The sequence below is a fragment of the Carlito syrichta genome, unplaced genomic scaffold (assembly GCF_000164805.1).
Source record: "Carlito syrichta isolate Samal-C Ts95f unplaced genomic scaffold, Tarsius_syrichta-2.0.1 Scaffold132475, whole genome shotgun sequence".
In the NCBI taxonomy this organism is placed as follows: Eukaryota; Metazoa; Chordata; class Mammalia; order Primates; family Tarsiidae; genus Carlito; species Carlito syrichta.
The window spans coordinates 31,313-46,956 of NW_007076571.1; positions in this window are offsets into that span (position 1 = coordinate 31,313).

Here is a 15,644-nt window from a genome sequence, read left to right on the forward strand (position 1 = left end):
CTTCTTTCATGCTCAGAGTCCAACCCTAGTCTCCCTTGTCCTTCTCCTTCCTTAGCCGGTTAGTAGGCACGGCGACAATGAGCCGTCAAATACTGCTCTCCCGTTTAGCTCCTCTGCGGCCTGGGGCCTAAGCCCTCAGGCAGGGATAGCCACAGCCCCAGCTCCTGCAATTAGCCTCTGATCTACCTCATTTATCCTAGTTCCAAACTCTTTAATTTTTGTCTAGGGGCTAGCACATACACGCTCTTGTTTCAAATAACTCAGAAAAACACAATATCACAGCACATTACTAGGCCCTCTAGAGGGTAACTGTTCAGGAAATTGTCAGGGCAATCTAAAGGAAAGCTCTACATCTGTAGAGAAGGCATACAAAACACACTGCCCTTTACCCTTACCAGTTACTGTTTTAGAGGGCCACACAGACATCATTATCTGGGGTTCCTGGAGTTGCTGCCAGGGTAGAATTAAATGTTCCAATTGTGCCTAGACACCCAGTTGCTCCCTTCTTGTTTTCTGGGGTCCTTTGGTATCTCCAACTAGTTTGTGATCCCCCCCGCCCCGGAATCAAAGAAAGGCAAAGCTTCTGAGGTCATTTAGCTTGCACTCCACCTCTCTATCAGCTAGATCCATCTCTAAAGCTTCCCCATTGCCAGAAACCCTGTGTCTGTGTGGCACTGGCCCTTATTCACCACGTGTCTCCTGAAGGCCATCACACATGTCCTCCCTCCATCTAGGTCACTCTCCTTCTACTTCTTCACAAGGCAACTGCTCCATCAATCCCTGCAGGCCCCAGCTTAAATGTCACTTCTCAGGATAACCTTTCTCAATAACCCCAGAATAGAGATAGTGCCCCAATTTATTCTCTCATAGTCTCCTGTAGCTTACTGTATTTCTCCTTCGTAACACTTACCCTTTGTGATGGTCTATCTATCTATTTATCTATATACACACATACATGATTATTTGGTTGACAGCTGTCTTCCCCACTAAACCATATTGCACTCTGAGGTCAAGGATTATGACTGTTTAGGTCATCATAACCCCAGAACCTAGGCTAATGCTTGGTGCATAGGACATGCTCAGAAAATATTTGCTGAATATGAATGAATGCTGTGTCATCAAGAATTGTTGTTACTTTTAAATAGAATAAACAGATCCAGCTGAATCTCTTGTGCTCCTATTTAAACCAACTGCTCCCCACACTAAAGCACTCTTCTGATTGAGAAGAGATGCACACAATTCCCCGAATCACTTTTTACTCACATATTCTAATCTATAAAAAGAAAACTGTTGCATATGGGCCCCAATATATGTATATGTATTTGTAGATTATATACATGTACCTGTATACTTTGTATACTTTGCACATTACTTTATACATGTTACAATGCACATACATTAAAAATATCCAGTATAGAAATTTCAAAAGAATGAGAAAAAATCAATATATTGATGTGCCAATGTTTTCTTTCTGCACCCCAATGCATTATTTTGTGAGCTGCTTTAAATAAGTCCTTCATATTACAATCTCTCATCTGTAGTTCTAATAATCCTTTTTCCTTTCCTCATAGATGCTATTTTCCAACAGTTTAATCATCTCTGAGAATTCCCCAAACCTACTTTAAGGGTCTTTCAATTTCTAGGTTTGGATAGCTAGTTTTGTAGTCAGGACCTCATAACTGCTGAAGGCATCACACATTTGGAAAAATGATGGAACCCCTAGGGGTAAGCAAAATTCCATGTTAAACCAAAGACTTCTAAATGCAAATCTCACATTCAAAGAATCACTAGGGGCCACTTGGAAAGCAGCTGTTGTCCTCCTAGAATAGAAGCAACATGACTGCACTAGTTGTGAAGGAACAGCACAAAATGGACTGCACAAAGATTCAAAGTAACAGCTGTGGATGGTTTTGTGCATCTCAAATGGGACCATTCCCAATGATCTAGCATTGAGGCCTGTCAAACCATGACCTCCATGCATAATAAAATAATATATTCCTATCTTTATAATGCAGATACACACATATACTCAAAATAGAATCATAGTGTGGTCAGTAGATATGAGGCTAAACCAAGATTGCCTTTTGATCCCAGATATAAGGTTACCTTCAGAGAATAACACACACACACACACACACACACACACACACACACACACACACACACACACACCACACTTCAACAGTCAATGAACAAGATTACTTATTCCCAAAAGCATCCAATCTTGAGCAGCTTGAAATACATTGACCAAGGCTTACAAAAGACATAATTGGAATATGATTAACTTAAAGGCCTGGTCCAGCGGTCACAAAATCTATGTACAAAGAGTTGCATGAAACATTCAAATAAATTCATTAAAAGTGCATACTTAAAAATTTTTTTAACTTAAATATATGGAGTACAATTCAGGGTTAGGTATACAAATATTCATTATGCAGATACCCTTGTTGATGAGGTGTGCCTCTCTCCCTTCCTGCAGTTTCCCACTACTGCCAATCCTTTTCTTAAAATATTATGATAATTGTTCAAGGTCCACTTATGAGTGAGAACATGTGATACTCAGTTCTTTGTTTTTGTGATAGATCACTTAGTGTTACAGTCATATATAGGTCATGCAAGTTGCCGCAAAGTTAATAATTTTGTCCTTTTTTATGGCTGTGTAATATTCCATCGTGTATACATACCACATTTTTTAAATCTAGTCCTCTTTCGATGGGCAGCATTGGTTCCATGTTTTTGCTATTGCAAGTAATGCTGCAATAAACAACAGCTCAATCTTTCCCTTCCTAGAGTTGCATTGTGTATTAGAGCATTAAATGCTCTTGGAGTCCTAAAGAGAAATCCGTTTTTTTTTTTTTTAGTCAACATTTCCAAAACTTTTGTGAACACAAATTTCTTTTGTTTATGGAGCATCTAGTAACGGGACTAGTATACCTCAGGACCCAATTTAGCAATTGCTGTCCTATCAATTGTACAACATTATAATGTGGTAACAGAAGGACACTGGTTTGCCTAGAACATGGATGGCAATAGGTGTCATCTTGATTGATTTGTAGTGACTTCCTAGAGAATGATTCTGTGGAGGATTCCAAGATGTATCCAGCTCGGTAGGAAACAGCGATTAGTTAGTAATAATTTCCATGGATTAGGCAATGTGTTTTCCATCATTGGTCTAGAGTACTTATGTGGCAACTATACATTTCATATTTTCCAGATAGTCCTGATATCAAATATTTTGTTCTGTTGCCCTCATACTTACTGTAATACTTATGAAACCATCTAATACTTTAGTCAGAAAATATAGCAGCCATAAATATATGAAAAGGAAATTAGACAGTAAGAGTCTGTCCATTATTTACCTATTATTGTCCAAAAGCAAGTCACTGGTTCTGGTGATACAATATTATTTTTTATCACTTGACACATGGATAGTCTTATGGAATAGGAATACCTGGCCAGTTTTTCCATAACCAGAAGGAAAGATCTGTTCAGATTATCCAACTAGGAAAAGCATCAGTATGAACTCAGTTTTGTTATTTTATAATCATATGTATTTTTAAGCTCTGTTCACTAAAAACACTCAGAAACAATGAAAATCACAGTGCCAAAGGGCACCTCTAGTGTCCAGATGATGGTTCTAAATACCATTTCCCAATAAAAGAAACCAGGATTTTCTAGAGAAATGGTTGATTCCAGATCCATGGCAAGAAATGTCCAAGATGAACCTGTAGTATCTTGTCACACCAGATAGCAAGGAAGCTAACAAACACTACTAGGGTTGTGTCAAAAGGACTTGAAAGCTAACTTGAAGAGACTCTCACTAGCCAAACTTGGGGCAATATGAGCATCAGTAAAGATTATACTCATGGTAAATTGAAATATATGAAAGATGCTTTATTTATTTATTCATTTATATATTTATATATTTTTTTGAGTTGGAGTCTCACTCTGTCACCCAGACTGGAGTGCAGTGGCACACTCCCAGCCACTGCAGCCTCGACCTGCTGGACTCTGGCGATCCTTCCGCCTCAGCCTTCCAAGTAGCCGGAACTACAGGTGTGTGCTACCATGCCCGGCTAATTTTTGATTTATTGTAGAGACAGCTCTCACCAGGTTGCCCGGGTGGGTCTCGAACATGTGGGCTCAGGCAGTCCACTTGCCTCGGCCTCCCAAAGTGCTGGGATTACAGGGTAAGCCACTGAACCCGGCTGAAAGATGTTTTAATATATAAGTTCATGAAATTCTTAAAAATATAAGTTGTCAACTTGGAGAAACCTAGAAAACTAGCTCATTATTTTGAAACTGACAAATAAAAGGAATGAATCTAGTATTTGACCTGCTTTTCTCATACAAACTCTTCCTTGGTGTAACCAAATAGTTGGTGAGGAAAATGTTTTTAGAAGATTTCCAGCTAATGAATTAAGAAGGAATGATAAAATTACAAACTTTAATGAATTAATGGATTTAGGCAATGATCATTAATGTCTGCTAACAATACAAAAAGAGTAATAACCACTTATCATATGTCTCCTGATAAAAAACAAAGCTGCACCTATGAAGCTTTTTTTTGTTAAAAAGTAGAATTTGAATCTGACCCAGCTTCCAGATATGACTACAGATTTTTAGGAAAATACAAGAACAAACATGTTAAATAACATTACAGAAATGTAAGCATCCCAACTTGAGTTTAGGGTGTGTGTGTGTGTGTGTGTGTGTGTGTGTGTGTGTGTGTGTGTGTGAGGGACACGACAGAAAAGCAGTGTGGTTTCTCCAGCAAGGAAATTGCAAGAGGAAATCCAAAAATGGAAGCAAGAAAGAATTGCATTTACAATAGCATCAAAGATAATAAAATATTTAGGAGCTAATTTTTAAAAAGGAGTGCAAAAGTAATATTCTTTAAAAATATAAAATAGTGCTGAAAGAAATTGAAGATCTAAATAACTAGAAAGACAGCTCATGTTTGTGGATTAGAAGACAATATTATTAAGATGGAAATACTCTCTAAATTGATCTACAGTTTTAACATAATCCTTGTCGGAATCCCAGCTGGCTTTTTTGTATACATTTACAAACAGATTGTACAATTCATGTGGAAATTCAAGGGACCCAGAATAGCCAAAATAATCTTGCAAAAGAAGAACAAGTTGTAGTACTCACACTTCTCAATTTCAAAACTTACTACAAAGTTACAGTTACCAAAACAGTGTGGTACTGGCATAATGATAGACATGCAGATCAGTGGAATAGAATGGAGAGTCTAGGGATAAATTCATGTGTCTATAGCCAATTGATTTTCCAATAAAAGTGCCAATACCATTTGATGTGGGAGATAATAGTTTCTTTTAAAATTAACCAATAGTGCTGAGATTACAGGATAGCCGTGTACAGAAGAATGAAGTTGAACCTTTACCTCACATCACATACAAAATTAATGTTAAATGGATAACACTATAAAATTGTTAGAAGAAAACAGTAGCAAATCTTCATGGTTTTGGATTAGGTAAAGAATTTTTAGATATGATACCAAAAGTAACAAAAGAAAAGTTAGATAAATTGAACTTCATCAAAATAAAAAAAACTTTTGTCTTCAAAGGATACTATAAAAATGTGAAAAGACAATTCACAGAGTGTGAAAAAATCTGCAAATCATATATCTGATAAGGGATTTACATATAGAACTATAAAATATTCTTACAACTCAATGATAAAAAGTCTACCCAATTAAAAATGGACAAAGGATCTGAACAAACATTTCTTCAAATATATACAAATGGTTAACAAGCACATAAAAGATGCTCAGCATCATTAACAATCAGGGAAGTGTAAATCAAAACCACAATAAGATACCACTTCATACCTACTAGGATGGCTATAATAAAAAGTAAGGCAATCCCAGGTGTTGGTAAGGATGTGGAGAAAATGTGAAGTCTAACCTTCAAAAACTGCTGGTGGGAATGTAAAATGCTGCAACCACTTTGGAAAACATTTTTTACACATTCTGGCAGTTTCTTAAAGTTGAGCATAAAGTTAACAAAGGATCCAGCAATTACATTGCCAGTTTTATACCAAAGGGAAGTGAAAATATATATCCACAGAAAAATTTCTTCATGATTTCTTTATTACAGTATTATTTATAATAGCTGAAAGATGGGGAACAAAACCCCAATGTCCATCAACTGCTGAATGGCTAAGCAAAGTGTAGTATATCCATAAGATGAAATATCATTCAACCATAAAAAGTACATTCCTGATACATGCTATGACATGCACGTACCTTCAAAACATTGTGCTGAGTGAAAGCAGACAGTTACAAAAAACTATATGTATGATTCCATTTATGTGAAATGTCAAAACTTGGCAATATATAGAAGCAGTAAAAGATTAATGATTGTTTAGTACTAGAGGTAGATGAGGAAATGGAAGCTAAAAGTAATGAAAATGTTCTAAAATTGTTTGTCTTGATAGTTGCACAACTCCATGAGCAATTGAATTGTGCATTTGAAAGGGTCAGCAATATGATATGTGAATTATATCTCAATAAAGTTGTACCAAAAATTGCAATGAGAAAAATAAAAGATCTGGAAGGAGAGCCTATAGACACATCCATAGATTAAAAAACTTAAGTCACTTCCTCAATTCTTCATTTAAAGCTAGACTAAACATTGAATCTTTTATTAAACTAAATAAACCATTAAAACAACAATAACAACCTAAGAGACACATCCACCAAGTACAATATTATTCCCTTTCCTGAAGAGCCCCAATCCTTATTTGAATAGCAATCTAACAACTTAAAAAAAAAAAGATTAACAGGGAAATTTGAACACTGAGTTTTATATTTTATGATATTAGATAACTAAGTAATTGCTAACTTTCAGTTGTGATAAATGTATTATGGGTATGCTTTAGAAAGTATCTTTATTTTTTAGAGATGCATACTCAAATGTTTATGGATTAAGTGATATGATATCTTGGATTTGATTGAAATAGTCTGGTGGCTGGAGGTGGGGTGGCGGAAGTTTAGAAAAACAAGGCTGGCCATGAGTTGAAACTGTGTGATGGGTATGTACACTATTATACTATACTTTCTTTTTGTATATGTTTGAAATGTCTACCATAAAAACTAAAAATGTAAAAAGGATGAATTGATTCTATTTCTTCAGCCTATGCTTGTAAGAGCTCCTCTATAAGAGCTCTCTGGTACCTTGATCCTGGAATGGGTTATCTGGAGAGCGAACATGAGAATCCAAGTCTTTGTCAAAGATAATTCCCCATTGTAAGTGGATAAATTGGCACATGACTGACCATTATGAGTTTGATTAGCATATATTAGTCTCCTTTAAGGTTCTGGAACTTGTAAAGCTAAGGACAGTATTGTATATCTTGTCCACTCACCACAGTTTTCCCATCCTTTAAAGTCCCCCTTTAATAGAAAACTCACCTTCACCTGATATCTTCAGAATTCATTATATAGACTTTTGATTTTGGTAGGGATATTAGAAATCACCTAATCCAGTGATTCTTAAACCTAGTCGCACATCAACATCACATAAATGACTTATCAAAAGTACAGATTCTAGGTACCTGCTCTTGAAACCTCTGCAGTGGGACCCAGGAATCTATATTTTTAACAAGTTCCCTAGGGGGTTCTAATAAGCTGGCCCATGTACAAGCATTTAGGAACCACAGGCTATTTCTTGTCTGTCACCTATTTCAGGAATCCAAAGAGGTAACTCTTTGACTTGAAGACTCAGCCTTTGTTTGAATAATGACCTCACAAGTAGTTTGTTTCATTATGTAGACAGTTTGCTTTGCTAAAAAAGTTCTTCTTTATAAAATGATAAAACCTGCAACCTCTAACTTCCACTCATTTTGGTACTAGTTCTGACCTCAGTGATGGCCGAGAAGTTTTACAGAAGTCTCTCTTTACTTCAGGAAGAACAAAATCAGAAATACAACTTTCTTCTTTAGGGATAGTGAGGAGCTTCTAAAAATAGGTTGCTTGTCAGCAAGAACACAGGATAAATAAAAGTCAAAGCAAATATCATTCTCAGCATCTCTGTGTTAGAAGTCATGCTCACTAAGGTATTAACAATTTCTCTTTTTTTTTGGGAGGTGGTTATTTTTTGTTGCTGAACTTCCACAGAAATACATTCTTTTTCAAAAGATAAGAATTTTTCTAAGGTTGAAAGATTCACTACTTTACTTTCTTTTTCTTTTTTGAATATTACAAATCTGTTGTATTACTGTTCCAAATACTGCAGAACACTGGTCAGAGAAATATGTAAGTCATAATATGTTTTTAATGAAAATTAGTGTTTTAAAAATTGTGTCGGGTAGTGTAAAACATCCAAGGTAAGTTTACTTGACTTTTCTTAAGGAAAGCATTGTGTTCAAATCCTATATAAGGTCAATTCATCTTGATCATAAAGTTAAAGTTAAGATAAACTTTCATCTTCCTATAGTCTTAGAAATAAAAATGATTTTCCTAACTTTTACATATAGCATAAAAGTTTATTTGTTTAATTAATATCTTGGACAGTTTCACCACATTTGCCTATTTAGATCAATTGATATTTACTGCCTAGATCACAAAGGGAGCAATGTTGTGATATCTGCTGTGGTGACAGAAGTGGGATAGTGGCAACCTGCACACCATATTCTAGCCAACGCAAACCCCTTCATCTTAACAGATCTCTAAATATCTGGGTTGCTTTCACACATTCTTTAAGTTCTCTTTTCCCCAGGTTAAGCAGCCATAAGATCCTTAATTAGTCTTCATGCAGACCTGGTTTTTAGATGGTTCATTCTTCTTTTCCCCACCAAACACCCATAATTTTGTTACTGCTCCTCTAGAACTATGGTATCTATAAATGACAAAAATATGTTTTGACCACATTTATAGTATTAACAATCACTTTTGAAAATAGTTACCTATTTTTCCTATCAGTGCTCATTTTGGTTCATTTCTGGCCATTTCTACCATTTATCATGGTCATGTTAAATTCTTATTATGTATTTTAAGATGCTAGCCTCCTCTCCTAATTTAGTTTCATTTTCAAATTTAATGAGCATGCTTTTGATTCCATAGTTCAGGTAATTAATTCAACAAATGTGAGTACCTACTCTGTGCCTGGCCCTACCCTAGAATCTAAGAGTATGATGATGAGCAAACAACAAACATGATGCCTGATCTTATGAGTTTACAAATAAAAATATAAATGGATAAAAATAGAAATGCCATGATGTGTATAGGATATTAACAACATCAATTATTACAAAAAAGAAGCTGGACTAGTCATGTCTTGGAAAACCACAGGAGTGCTTTAGAGGAGATGCAGCGGTGTTTAAATGGGAAGAGTTTGGACTAACCTGTAATTCACTATAAAATCTAACACGTTTGAAAAAAAAAGGTTTTAATTCCTCCATAAAGGAAATATATTTAACCTGTCAGTACAACATTCCAAATACTCTATCACTCAATTCCTACAGTAGGAAATGCTATGTATAGATTCTACCCAGTAGATGAACAACAAATCTACAGTTGGTTAAGCTGCATACTGGAAGGGATGCTGAGGGATTCATAATTATTTTTAGTTAGATATATTCAGGGGGCTGGAATAGCATGTGGGTGAAATTTGTTTCTATTACTATTTGGAGGAAAGTGCATGGAACCAGTTGTCAGCATGCCAGGGTCTTGGTGCTGGCTTACTCTGCCATATAGGATACATGAGAACTCTGCTAAGTCACTTGACTTCCTGGCCATGATTTCTTCATCTATAAAATGAGGGTAATATTACCTACTTTTCTATTTCCATAATGTTCCTGGGACCAGCTAACTGAGATCAAATCTACTAAGCACTTAGGAAAATGAAAAGCAGTACTAGTAATAAATTTCTTGCATAAAGTAGTTACTATGTTTTCTATGTTTTAATTCTAGACAAGGTAGAAAGACGTCATTCTCTCATGCAGTTCCATAATTCTTCCATAAGGAATTTTTATGGTGATGATCACTACAATTTGTACATTGTTTTAAGGTTTCAAAAACTATTTTTGAAAAAAAAATGCCCCTCTGTTCATGCCACCACACGAACAAAAGAAGGGTCAGGTAGAAATAACTATTTTCTGATGAATTTCAGTCAAAGATAAAATAAAGTAGTAAAATATCTCACCTCTTGAAATAGCTTTTACTACATAGTCCAGTTTGTAGGAAAAGTTCATGCCATGATTTTCTTGCTAGTGTTTCATGTTGTCTATAAAATTTACAATGTATTTGCTTGAACAGAGCCATCACATAAGTATTTTTTGATATAAAAGCAAAACTTAACATAATGTCACTGATTGTGGAGGACACCTGGATAGTACTGAAATTATTGAGGATGAGTCAGCTCATGGAAAAACGCAGAGTCTCAAAAAAAGCAATAAAAACATCAAGGTTTAGAGGCTATAATCTTTCATGTTCATCTACCTTTAGTATCCTGAGTTATGAACTTTATGTCCTTCTTGTTCACTTACAAGTTTCAGACAACAAATACCAGGAAATATCATGCACCTGCTATCAACTTGTGCTTTCAAGTATTGATATTAGTGCTGGCAATGGTGTCAAATGTCAGAAATATATTTCAGGTGTACCAGTGTCCCCTTCCCACTTTCAACCTCGACTGTTACCATAAGACAGAAGAACTAGCATGCTAAAATAAGCAAAACAGACTTTTAAAAATGGTAGCTATAATCTGAGGCAGTGGTTCTCAAAGTGTGGTCAATATCAGATTTACTTAGAAATTAACCAAAGACTTGTAACAATTCAGGGAACTTCTATTAGAGAAAATCATCTCATCTGAATCTCAGTCAGAACAGAGTTTTTGGCATTTTAACTTGTCCTATTCCAATTTTCTCTCCTCACTTCTGTGATAGTCTTGAAAACCAATAGCTCACATCACAGTGAAAACCAGCAGTGAAAACTTGCAGTTACTTGAGGAGTCAGAATGAGGTTGGAGCTCTTTTAAAGCCTCATCCTTCAGAGAACTGTCATTATTTGACTTGTCTGGCAATTTCCTGGAAACCCCTACTCACAGATCTTATTCACCCAACTCAATGCTTGCTCAGCACATAACACTCCTTTCCTCAAGACATTTGTCTAAAGTAATCAGTGGCAGCTGTTTAGCATTGCACCTGCCTGTGACAAAGATAACAATTGGAGAAAACAAGAAATTGGGGAACAAGATGGCGACGGCATAGGTGAACTTGTGAGATTCTCTGAACGTGAGCTCCCAAAAAGACTATTACTTCTCTTCCCCCATCCCCCAGCCCACCACCAGCTATGCTGGTGTGAGACCCGGGGACCTTTGGTCCCATGCAGGGCCAGATATTGTGGGCCCCTGCTCCTGCTGTTCCACTGTGTGTGTGGGAGTCTCGGGTCCCAGCCCCCTCCCAGCTCCCTCTCTGGCTACATCATCTCCAGCCCGGCACCTGGTACCTGGCACCAAGCTGCTGGTCACTCAGGGAGGCTCTGGGCACCCGCCTCTCAGAGACACCGGTCCTATTCCTGACTGAAGTACCCTGTGGGGGGCCCAGGGCCACCCTCGCCACTCACTGCCTGCCCTTTGGCGCTTTGGAGCTCTGGAATTCTGGGCCCACCCTGGCTGAGGCACTCAGCACGAGACCCCAAGCTGGGGGACCCAGACAAGTGGAGAAAAACAGATCTGCATAAACTGCCTCGCCATTCTCCAGGCAGAGACTTTCATTGCCCCGCCCACCTATCAACAAACTTTACCTCAGTTCCTAAGGCCAGATATTGCGGCCCCCTGCAGCTGCTGTTTCACTGTGTGTGTGAGAGTCTCGGGTCCCAGTCCCCTCCCAGCTCCCTCCTGGGCTACATTGTCTCCAGCCCAGCACCCAGCACCAAACTGCTGGTCACTCAGGGAGGCTCAGGCACCCGCCCCTCAGAAACACCAGTCCCATTCCTGGCTGAAGTACCCTGTGGGGGGCCCAGGGCCACTCTCACCACTCACCACCTGCCCTTTGGAGTTTTGGAGCTCTGGAACTCTGGGCCCACCCTGGCTGAGGCACTCAGCACGAGATACCAAGCTGGGGGACCCAGACAAGTGGAGAAAAACAGATCTGCATAAACTGCCTTGCCATTCTCCAGGCAGAGACTTCCATTGCCCCACCCACCTATCAACAAACTTTACCTCAGTTCCTAAGGCAATGGTGTGAAATAGGAGACAAAACCCCACCCCTATGCTGCAATGAAAAACAAAGGGGAGAGGCCAGAATCGGAGATCAGAGAAGTGACTTTAGTCTGATCGCTTATTTTGACTTATGATTTTATCATTGTAACTGTTGGTTTTGATCACGTTTGTTGTTTGCCTTCTGACTTACACTGTTCCTTGATTTTATTGGCCTATCTATACGTAGCTATCAGTACTCCTTAGGGAATCTTTCTTACGTGTCTTTCTTCACTTCTTCCCGGCCTTGTGTCTCTTTCTCAAATGATAGTTGGTATATATATCTGTTTTCCCTCTTGCGCTTCTCTCTTTCTAAATCCCTATTGACCCCCCTTCCTCCATTATTTTCCTTTTTTATACCCCCCCTTTTAATCTAGAGACCAAGACTACATACTGCTGAAAGGACAGATTGTAAGGCAGAGGGAAAATGTTCCAGTGTGCTCATACACCTGTTCGTGGATGCTAGAATCAGCATTCTTAACCACAGCTTCCTTCTCAATTAAACCTAAAAACTGCAAAAAGTACAGATTGCAGCCTGTGCTCCAACCTGAAAAATGAACAAAGCCAGAAGACCCTCATAAGGAAGAAGGATATTGCAAAAGAGAAATAATAAGAAGGATATTGCAGAAGAGAAATAAAAGTAACCCCACCTTCCCTCAAAAACAGAATTGAAGAAGGGGAGGGAAAGGGGGAGAGAGAGAAAAATCTACAAAAATGAAGAAAAACCAAAAGAAGCGTATGAGTCTCTCCCAGACCCCTGGGAGGGCAGACACTGAGAAAACTGACTTCAGAATGCAAACAATGAAGAGCCACCGGAATGAAGGGTTTCAAACTACAAATGTAGATATCAAGACAATAATGGAGAGATTAAAAAGAATTGAAGAGACACAAGAAGAAACTAGGAAGGAGCTGATATCTGAGATAACAGTAATAAAGAATACTGTGAATGAAATAAATAACAAACTGATAAGCATGGAAAGCAGAATTGCCCAAGCAGAAGAAAGAATCTCAGCGCTTGAGGATCAAAACATAGAAATAGCCCAAACTCTTAAAAACACAGAAAATAAGCTCAAAAAGACAGAACAAAAACCTTTAAGAGATGAGTGATTACCTCAAGAGGCCTAACCTAAGAGTAATTGGAATCCCTGAGGCAGAAAGAGAGACAGAGACCACATTCAAGAAAACTTCCCTTATCTAATCAGTGATACAAAAATTCAAACACAAGAGATTCAGAGAACCCCTGCAAGACAACAAATGAGAAGACCAACTCCTAGACACATAATAATTCACCTAAACAAAGTAGGAATAAAAGAAAAAATCCTAAAGGCAGCAAGAGAAAAAGGCCAGATCACCTACCATGGAAGACCAATCAGAATGGCAGCAGATTTATCTACAGAAACCCTGCAGGCTAGGAGAGCTTGGAGCCCTATCTTCAAAGTCCTAAAAGATAAACAATTTCAACCAAGAATAACTTATCCGGCCAAAGTAAGCTTCATCAGTGAGGGAGAATTAAAATCTTTCCCAGATATCCAATCCCTAAGAACTTGTGCTGCCACAAAACAATCTCTACATGAAACACTTAAGAAAGTACTAAACACAGAAGAAAGGAAAAGAATAAAATATACACGAACCAACCCTAAAACCAAAAGAAAGACAGAAAAAAAAAAAAAACAAATGGAAGAACAACAACTCTATAAGAACTCTATGATAGGGGCGAACTCTCACATTTCAATAATTAGCATGAATGTGAATGGACTAAATGCACCACTGAAAAGACATAGAATGGCAAAATGGATAAAATATCACCAGGCAACAATATACTGCCTTCAAGAGACCCACCTCACTAGAAAGGACATACACAGATTCAAAGTAAGAGGATGGGAAACCAATTTTCAGGTGAATGGAAGACAAAAGAAAGGAGGAGTCGCAATCCTAATTTCAGACAAAATACCATTTAAGCTATCAAAAATTAAAAAAGATACAGAGGGCCACTACATAATGATAAAAGGTTCACTCCATCAACAAGAAATATCTATCCTAAACATATATGCACCCCAAAATAGGTGAGTCAACATTCCTAAAGCAACGTCTAGGAAAACTAAAGAAAGATATTGACTCTAACACTATCATAACTGGGGACTTTAATACCCCACTCACATCCCTAGACAGATCATCAGGACAAAAGACCAGCAAGGAGATCCGGAACCTCAATGAGACTCTGAACCAAATGGATTTAATTGATACCTACAGAACACTCCATCCAAAGACCACAGAATACACATTATACTCATCACCACATGGAACATATTCTAAGATCGACCACATAATTGGACACAAATCAAGCATAAGCAAATTTAAAAGGACTGAAATTCACCATACACCTTCTCGGACCACAGTGGAATAAAAATAAACATTGACACCAACAAGGTCCCCCCAAAACCCACAAAGACATGGACACTAAACAGCATGATGCTAAACAACTCCTGGGTCAATGATGAAATCAAAAGAGAGATCAAAAGATACCTGGAAACAAATGAAAAGGAAGAAACATCTTACCAAAATCTCTGGGACGCCTTGAAAGCTGTAGTAAGAGGGGAATTTATATCCCTACAAACATACATGTAGAAAATGGAAGGAACACAAATTAACAACCTAACAAGCCACCTAAAGAAGCTGGAAAAGCAAGACCACAAAAACCCTAATTTCAGCAGAAGAATCAAGATCACCAAAATAAAAGCCCAAATCCAGGACATAGAAGACAAAAAGATAATACAAAAAATCAATGAAACAAAAAGCTGGTCTTCAAAAGGATAAACAAGATCGATGGTCCCCTAGCTAGACAAACCAAGAAAAAACGAGGAAAAAGAACAAATAAGCACGATTAGAAACACAAAAGATGAAGTCACATCTGACCCTGAAGAAATACAAAAGATCATTAGAGACTACTACGTACACTTGTATGGAAACAAACTTGAAAACCTTAAGAAAATGGAGGACTTTCTGACATCACACAACCTACCTAGGTTGGAACAGGAAGAAATTGAGACCCTAAATAGACCAATAACAATCAAGGAAATCGACTACATAATAAGAAAATTTCCTACAAAAAAAAAGCCCTGGTCCAGATGGCTTTCCAGCAGAATTCTACAAGACATTTAAGGAGGAGCTGATACCAATCCTACTGAAGGTATTCCAGGCGATTGAAAAAGATGGAACTCTCCCCAAATCATTTTACGAAGCCAACATCACATTGATACCCAAGCCAGGTAAAGATCCAGAAAAGAAAGAGAACTACAGGCCAATATCTTTGATGAACATAGAGGCTAAAATTCTCAACAAGATCCTAGCAAACCGGATTCAGCAATACATCTCAAAAATCATCCATCATGACCAAGTAGGCTTCATTCCTGGGATGAA